This window comes from Neolamprologus brichardi, chromosome 20, assembly GCF_056152115.1.
Source record: "Neolamprologus brichardi isolate AB-2024 chromosome 20, ASM5615211v1, whole genome shotgun sequence".
NCBI lineage: Eukaryota > Metazoa > Chordata > Actinopteri > Cichliformes > Cichlidae > Neolamprologus > Neolamprologus brichardi.
Genome location: NC_142123.1, coordinates 54,958 through 64,718, shown reverse-complemented (window position 1 = coordinate 64,718; position 9,761 = coordinate 54,958).

Here is a 9,761-nt window from a genome sequence, read left to right as displayed (position 1 = left end):
TGTGTGTTGGCCTATGGCAAATAATTTGCTAAAAGTAACTTAAAAGGCTGAATTGCAGAAACTGCAGAAAACTGCAACTGAAAAACAGAACATGTGTTGTATAATGCAACGAATGTGCATTAATACAGAGGTTTTTTTAAACACTTACTCAATTTTATTTCAATTTTAGTTTCCTCTGTAAAGTGTATTTCCTCAGTGAGGGACAATAAGGGATATTTCTATTCTATTCTAAACCATTCTCTCATAATCTGCTTCTAAATCATCTATAAACACTTTATAGAATAGAATAACCTTTTATTGTCATTGTACATTAAAAAATGTTTACTATCTTTATTGTTTATCTATTATCTTTATTGCTGTTGAGCTTCAGTAAAGAGATAAAATAACATCATTTTCAGTGTCAGCAGAAAATCCATGCCAGATATTTCTTACGGTGTCTGATATGTTTCTTTGAACCTGGCAGACTAGTAAAAACAGGCAACACCCTCGTGGTCTAAATGTCACCAGCTAATCTTATGTATCCCAGCTGCCTGTTTACATATAAGGTAACTTTGTTACACATGCCATGTTTGAAAAATCAAAGAACAACATAGAAAGGTTTTATTTTTGTTAGATCTGGGGGGGATGTCAAACCCTAAAAATCTGTGTCTGTACACATGATCTGTGTATGTCTGTCAGTACGGCCACTTAAATATAAAGAATTCTGGCCATTTAGCCTTGAACCATTTGGCCTTATAAAACAAACTCATCAATCACTCCGCTGGCATCTATGCAATGTTTAAAGTTGAGCTGGTTAACATTTAAAGGTTTTTGTCAAAATGACTTCAACTATTGATTGGGCTCTTCATACCTTGAACAGAAAAAGATAGATAACATAGTCAGTGATATAGCTGGGAGGGAATCATTGAACTAAATGAAGGATTTACATTTTACACTGAAAAAGGTATTTATATTTTAAAAAGCAGCATAGTCTTTGTTACTTTTGGCAAATAAGTTAATATTTACAAGAGAATTGTATCAATCTTTATCAATCCTTTTTTTAAATTTTTTTTTTTTTTTTTTTTTTTGCATCTAGGACGACATGTCAATGAACTGTACTTGGCAGGACACATAACTTTAGTCAGACATTGTTTATGATTTTGTGTTCTAACTGGTTCACATTTTAAATGCTGTCCTCAGACGTTTATGTTTTTATAATGTTGTAAATGAGGATGACAGGTTGTACGAGACAAAACACCCATATCACTAGGAGATGAGCACTTGAAGCCCAGCTTTTGTTCTGTTTTTGGTTCATTTTAGTCATGGATAAAGTGTAGCAGTTTGTCCCTCTGCTTCTCTGACTTTTTTTTCTGTTCTAAACATTAAAAGAAAAAGTTTCGTTTTTGCACGTGCCAGTTTGAATTTTTTCATGCTTGCATGAAACTATACATTTTGTCATTTAAGCCTCTTCATGTTTTTGTGTGATCAAGTGACAGCTGACAAAGCAATCATTATAAGCAGATTGCTCCAAGGAGGGCATTATAATTATGAGCTTCATACATATATCAAAGAGTATAATTTAAGTGATGGAGAAAAATATTCATAAAATGAACCCATTGTTTTCCTATGATTGATGTGGCACTTACTCTGTAAGTTTTTCAAATACTGGATCTCACCACACATCCCTCTGTTTGTATTAACGCTTGTTAACATGTAAACACTCTAACTGCAGGGATGGAAAGGTGAAGCCTTGTGTGTTATCACTTAACACATATATACATTTTTGTGTTGACTTTTAAGGTTCTGCATGAAAAAGCTCTAGCATACATCAGTCAACTTTTACATGCATACTACTCCAGGTCGCAGAGGTCATGTGATCAGGGTCTGCTGGCTGTGCATCACACTAGGTTGAGAGCTAAAGGAGATGGAGCGTTTACAACAGTGGCCACCAGACTCGGGAACTCTCGCCCACTGAGCCTGAGATCTGCAGACTCAGGATTTCTTTTAAAAAGCAGCTCAGAAGTCATTCTTTTAAACCAGTTTTTTGTTTTTATGTTTTTAACATTATGTTGTGAAGCACTTTGTGATATTTATCTTAAAAGGTGCTCTGAAAATGATTTTTTTTTCACTCGCTTGTAAAGGGTTTCAGATTGTTTTGTCACCAAAAGAGCTTTTCTCCCTGACTGAGTTAGAAGTAAAAAGGTTAAATATAAATGGAAATGCCTAAAGAGCAACCGCCCAAGCAACCAACAAAATGGATTCCACTTTTTCAAAACTGCTTTTGCATTCTGCATTTGGAAAAATAGTAAAGACAGAAAAGGAAATACAGAAAAGTGCAGCAAAGAAAATTCATATCAAGGTGTTTAGTCAAAGGAGCTTGCAAAGAAAAGCATCTGGACTTCTTTAAGTTACTTGAAGACCTTTCACCTCTCATCAGAGAAGCTTCTTCAGTTCTAAGGTCAAATGGTGGAGAGTCCCAGATTTAAACCTAGTGGGAGAATCCCTACGAATCCCTACGAAGCCTTAAAGCGAGACCCCACAAGCAGCTACAAAACGAAAGTTATAGCTTGCCTTCAAGACTTTGAAAAGGACAAAATCATTGACCGCCTTACATATCACTGCCTTTACCCAGGGGATGCCATACCCTGCATTTACGGACTTCCTAAAATCCACAAGGAAGCTGTCCCACTCAGACCCATAGTCAGTAGCATAAACTCAGCCACTTATAACATTGCAAAACACCTTGCTACCATCCTGGCACCACTTGTGGGGAACACCCCACACCACATCAAGAACTCCACCGACTTCACTGACAAGGTCCAGAAACTTACCCTGGATCCAGATGAAACCATGGTGTCCTTTGATGTAGTCTCTCTCTTCACGTGCATACCCACCACGGAGGCCGTGGAGACTGTCAGAAAATGACTACAAGAAGACAACTCCTTGGAGGACAGGACCAACTTCACACCCGATCAGATCTGCACACTGTTAGACCTCTGCCTCACCACCACATATTTCAAATACAACGAAGGCTATTACAGACAAAAACATGGCTGTGCCATGGGCTCCCCCGTGTCACCTATTGTAGCCAGCCTTTACATGGAGGAAGTGGAAAGGAAGGCTCTTGGCTCTTTCAAAGGAAGAGTACCCAGCCACTGGTACAGATATGTAGATGACACCTGGGTCAAAATCAAGACACAGGAAGTGGAATCCTTCACTGCGCACATTAACGCTGTGGATAAAAACATCAAGTTCACCAGGGAAGACACAAAGGACAACTGTTTGCCTTTCCTGGACTGCGCTGTCCACATTGAAGAGAACGGCAACCTCAACATCGAAGTTTACCGGAAGCCCACACACACAGACCAGTACCTCCTGTTTGACTCCCATCACCCTCTGGAGCACAAACTTGGAGTAATTAGGACCCTACACCACCGGGCAGAACATGTTCCCTCTAAGCCTGAAGGGAAAAAGAAGGAACACACACATGTAAAGGAAGCACTCAAAACGTGCGGCTATCCTAAATGGGCGTTCTTAAAGTCAGCAAAGAGGCACAGAAAAGAAGATCAGACACCAGCGAGGGAGGATAAGAAGGACAGACGCAACAACATTGTCATCCCCTATGTAGCCGGTGTATCAGAGAAACTCAGGAGGGTTTTCTCCAAGCATGACATCCCGGTGCATTTCAGACCCAGCAACACACTCAGACAAAAACTGGTTCACCCGAAAGACAAAACTCCAAAACACAGACTTAACAATGTGGTGTTTGCTGTACAGCAGCGAGGAATGCCCAGACCTCTACATCGGAGAGACCAAACAGCCACTTCACAAGCGCATGGCACAACATAGAAGAGCCACCTCCACAGGACAACACTCAGCTGTCCATCTGCATCTAAAGGTCAAAGGTCACTCTTTCGAGGATGCCAATGTTCACATTTTGGACAGAGAGGACAGATGGTTTGAAAGAGGAGTGAAAGAAGCATCTATGTCCACTGTGAGCGACCATCTTTGAACAGAGGCGGTGGTTTACGACACCAACTGTCTGCCATCAAATCCAGGTTTGAGATCCTCCCCAGACGCCTTAACGCCCACTCACATCCTGGGCCACCTGACTTCAGGAAATCACATGATAAGGTGGGGCCAGGTTTCACAATGAGCTCACCCGAAACTCTGGCTGATTGGGACCCACACCCAGTTTCACACCTTGGCTCAGGCGATTAGAGGATCATCAGGGGGTCCTTTTGTCCCTCTGTGGGGGGAAACTCCCACTAGGTTTATATCTGGGACTCTCCACCATTTGACCTTAGAACTGAAGAAGCTTCTCGGATGAAGGTGAAACGTCTTCAAGCAACTTAAAGAAGTCCAGACGCTTTTCTTTGCAAGCTCCTTTGACTACAATGACCTGGATGACTGAGAACCTTCACAGACATCAAGCTGTTTAAGCTACTTATAGTTTCTGTCAGAAAACTATAGACAAACTGTAGTTGTTGATTCAGTGATTTGTGTCTGAAAGTATGTCTCTGCTCTGGCATCTCCTAACCATAACCATGAAAATGCAAAAAGCCATGTTAGCACTTTCAGTTTACCGTCTCACCACACTCACATTTGCTTATCTTTTTTTAAGGACAGTGTATGCAAGTGGTCCTCATCTTTGGCTCAAAGTCATGCTTCAATCAGCTTGTGAACATCTATGGTCCCAAAACCTGAGGGATGACAAATCTTACTCTGCAGCAATATCTTGAAATATGCAAACCACAGTGACTGTAATTTTCTCTTCTTTAAGGTCATGCTAAGGCATTGTTCTTAAATGCTAAAATGATTTAAGAGCTCTCCAGACCCATATCTTTGCAGGGAGTGTGAAAAATGTGTGCAATATTCTGTGGCCTACTCTTGTTTATGTTAATACTATTGGTCAACAACAGTGCTATACATGCAGCACATGTAGTGTTACATGTTTTCCATATGATCTTGTGCCTTAGTAGCTGAGAAAGCAGAACTAAAATATACAAAGAACTTCCGTATAGGAGAGTAAAATTAAGTTTTAAACACAGATATATTTTCTTTTACACTTTTCCCTCTTTATTGTGAACTCCACTCTGGCACTCTGTTCATCTGGACGTAGCGTTTTCAGTGGGAGAAACATTATGTCACTCATTCATGTGACTTCTTCAATCTCAGTCTCCACTCCGGCTTCTTTTCTCAGTGAAGCCAACTTTTTAAACATTTAGCCTGTGACCTACAAATAATGTCATCCCTGCCAGGTGAGATGGTATAAATTTCTCTGTAGCCTCAACCTTTTGTTTTTGCACAGCTAAAGACCTACGCAAACAGACACCAAAGCGGTGCCATAAATCCTGCAAACAGCCAGTTTGGAAAGATAACAGCTGAGTGTGCTCAGTGTGGCCTGGGCCGAGCCCACTTGTGTAATCTGTGTAAGTTTAGTAAATTTAGGAAGATGTCACTTTTAAGTTGTCTTTTTTTCTTTTTTTTTAAAGAAATGTCTTATATTTTAGCCTTTCCCATTTTTTCCTGACTGTCTTTTTCCTTTCTGTTGACATTTTTGTGGAAACATTTCAGGGAAAATGAAAAAATAACTAATATAATATATTAAGTTTAAGGGTTTGTTCAAAACAATAACTGCCCTGTTGCATATAATAATTCAACATTTTTTAAGCAGCTCTGCAGACACTTTTGCTTTATCAATGCACACACATTCATCATCATAAACTGCAGACTTTCCAAAGTAAATCTGTGGACAAAGGTCCTGTTGGAAAACTGGGATAGGGGCTGGCCATGTGACAACAGTGTGACAACATTTGCAAGGAGGCACGTTTCAGAGATGTTAATGTACAGACGACCGGAGTATGTGTCACTGATTAATCTACACTTCCTGTAATCTGCGAGGATCACGCTGTACTGTTGTGTATTGCAGTATGCTTGACTGTCTGTTAAAACAGTTGTGAATAATTAGCCAAAGTGTGACCTTTACGACCCGCCCAGGAAGCAGACACACCTCTTGAAAAATCTGAATAAGCAATCATTTGCTTCAGTAGATGTTTGAACAAAGTTGCTGGATGCCTCATGCCAATGTGCAACATTTGTCTAATCCAGTTCTAGCCATTGTTATCTTTGATGTGTTTGTACATGAGTGTTTAGACGTGCATTCATGCGAGCTTGCATACAAGACACATGAGAAAAGGAAGACACAGTACTAGTCGATATTTCAAACATTCTCTCATTCTGTGATTTTTCTCTGTGTTTACTGTTTTTTCTCCCTGTGGTGACATCAACACATGTGAAAATGTACAATCACCAAATAAAAGTAAGCATTTTGTACACAGTACAAACATTTCTGACTTTTGATATTTGTGAACAAAAGGTCAGTTTTACCCAAACTAGGATCAACTTTCCTGCTTTTCTGTTCTTTACTTCCTTTCCCCCCCACGTGTCACGGCAGATGCTAGAGCATGGAGTTGAATACAAAACAGATTCAAACTGAGACTCAGTGACTTTTGTTTACAATAACGTGATGGAATAACAGTGTTGAAACTAAACCTAATGCGATGCTAAAGTGAGGAAACAAACTATTAGCTAACAAGCTAGATGACTTTTTTTTACAGTGAATGGGAACTGCGAGACACAATGATATTCAAAAACTACAATGAATGTAAACTATAAATAACTGCGACACACCATGAAACATGAACCAAGGGAAAGCTATGAATAACCAGTGGCATACTATGATATACAAACTATGAAGGTGGGTGAGACACTATGTACTTTAGGGGATTTTAGGGGATTTTAAACTAGAATATCCCAGAACATGAACTGTGGCAGACAGGGCACAGCAAGGGGAGTGGTGGTGCGAGAGTCGAGGACGGAGAGGCACTGAAACAGATGGGAAGAGTCAGGCTGGTTCTTGTAGGAACAACAGAATAAATCCAATCTGATTTGTCTGAACAGTCTTACATGATTGCAGGTGGATTAATGAGAGAGAGGAGGAGGCCTGGGTGAGTCAGTAGTAGTGATCCGTGATTCCAAAACAGCAAGAGCAGGGAGGCAGGCAGACTGAGAGTTTAGCGGCTGTTGAAGAGTGACTGGAGATTAGCGTTCAGGTGAGTGAAGCTTTTGTAGGATTGCAAGGTGAGTCAGGAAACAACTGAGAAGACAAGAACACAGAGGTGAGTACTAGAGCAACAGGTGTCACAAGACTCACAGACATGAGGCCAAGAACCAGCGTGGGTTAGCACACAATGTGGCAAAGGCTGGTTGTGAACGCTGATCTTAAATACAGCCGACTCAATCAGTCACAGGTGGTGATCCTGGGAGGAGCGATGGTTGCTCCGATAGCAACCACTGTGGAGAAATACTGTGACTCACCCAGACCATGACACCATATTGTCATTCTCAATACCAACGTTATTACTCTAGTCCATCATCAATCATCCAGGCCTCAGGTGACGGTGTACTGCAGGTTTTAGATGTGCCCTCCATCTATCACAGCTGATTCAAATGCCTAAATTACCTCCTCAACATGTCTTGAAGTTCTCGGTAGCCCCGGTAATAAACTAATGATTTAATTCAGGTGTGTTGACACCAGGTGATAACTAGAACCTGCAGGACACTGGCCCTTAAAGCCTGGAGTTGGACACCCCTGGTTTAAACTAGAGATGGACCGATCCGATATTACGTATCGGTCCGATACTGACTTAAATTCCTGGATCGGATATCGGAGAGAAATAAAAAATGTAATCCGATCCATTAAATATCCAAAAATCACCTCACAAAACTTGAGACATGGCATAACTCTATTATAACCTTAGCACGTTGGAGCAGTATGCTGACGTGATAGAGCGGCTGTGTGTGTTTGTAGCCTCGCTACCAAACCAGCATTTTATCTCCGAGGAAGTTTTCCCAGAGAGAAGTAAAGCAAGTGTGTAAGTTCATCTCTGAATGTTTGTAAAGCATTCCCACATTAAGCTAAGCTAATATATGGAGCGACTGCCTCTTCTCTCTCTCTCCCTCTCCTGCTGCTACTTCAATCGTGAAACTGATTAATGATCAGCTGATCGGCTTTTCTGTTGGGAGTCCGTCTCTCTTCTTTGTTTATCGCCCACTTCGTGCCAGAAAGAGGAAACCAGCAGCTGAACAACAGCAGCACATTTAAGCATGTATTGTTAGAATTTATTTAATATTACTTTCTACACCAGGATCTTTTTCTATGCAGCTGACGGCTGGTAACTGTGCAGGGGCAGATCTAGCAAAGTTTAGCCAGGGGGGCCGATAGGGCATGAACAGGGAAAAGGGGGCACAAAGACATACTTTTCTTTCTTATTCTCATTTAAAATGTCGAGCTTTTAATAATTAATTATCTGAATCTAACACCCAAAGTTTTAATCTGATGTAAAATGTATAGAAGTCCATTACTGTATATAGTAACTGTTAAGTCTAATATACCCTAGTAAGCTGTAGTACTTTTTCCTTTGGGAACCATCTGTGCAGTCTGCAGTTCTGTTGAAGAAAGATGTTGAATCTATTTAATTATTCTTGAAAAATAATTTATTTCTGTGCATTTTTTTCACACTGTATCAAATTAAAGTTGATTACGTCGATTAAGCATCATGAGGTGGAGGGTGGGGGGTCCCCAATTTTTTTTTTGGCTGAAAGTTTTATAACCCTATTAGTTAGGTTGCTTACTCTTTAAAATACCAGAATAGGGAGGATGGAGTAGGTTTAAGTTTGTTAGATTGATCCGTATTGCTGAACTATGAAATATTTTGGGTGCAGTGTATTTTTTGCATTCAGGTATAACAGAATAGCTTTAGTGTTTGTTTGTTTTTCTAACTTGAGTATGAACTTATACAAAAAGCAGCAAGATATTTAAAAAAACAAAACAAAACAGTTTTATTGATTAAAAAACACTATATCGGATTCATATCGGTACTGGCAGATATCCAAATTTATGATATCGGTATCGGACATAAAAAAGTGGTATCGTGCCATCTCTAGTTTAAACCCATGCTCTCGGTCATTCTCCCTTTTAGACTCCAACCTCTTCCCCATCTCAGTCTCCATTTTCACCACTACCCACGTCTAGACTTTGGGGGAGGGGGGTCCTCTCCTAAATCTTATCACCGCTTGGGTTTCTGTTCTGTCATGATGGGTAATTGGAGTCAAATCGCCAAATTTATTAATTTCTCTATTTCAGTAAATCACGTCAATCAATTCTTCCAAAGGATCTGTCCTTATTAAAGTAACACTTACTTGTCAATTGATGTTGTTTCACTTTAGATAAAGTAAATAGCAAGTGTGACCAAAAACACCTAAAAAAGCATTTATCAGCAAAGAAAAAGAGCAAAAGTCTATGGACTGTAAAACATTTATACAACAGCAGCATTTCAGAATAGTTTTTTGTTTGCTTGTTTGTTTGTTTGTTTTATAGATTTTTGATTTTTGTAATAAAAATGCTTTGATAATAAAGCTTACATGGATGATACCGATTTCTTTTAGTTCAAGAAAAGGTTATAATTGAAATTATTTTGGAAAGCACCCTTGAAAACCAGTTTCTGTTTCTTATCTGGACTTGTTGTTGATATGTTATTGTGATGTTTTTCAACAGTGATTTGATTATACCTTCTAGAAAATGTCCACTCTTTCTTTTTTTTTGACAGACTTTCAGGAAAAACAGTGGATTGAAATGTTGCCTTTGTATAAATGTTTTATTAGATTTTTTGTTTTTGTTTTGTTTTTTGTTTTTACTTGAGAGCCAAATGTGCTCAGAC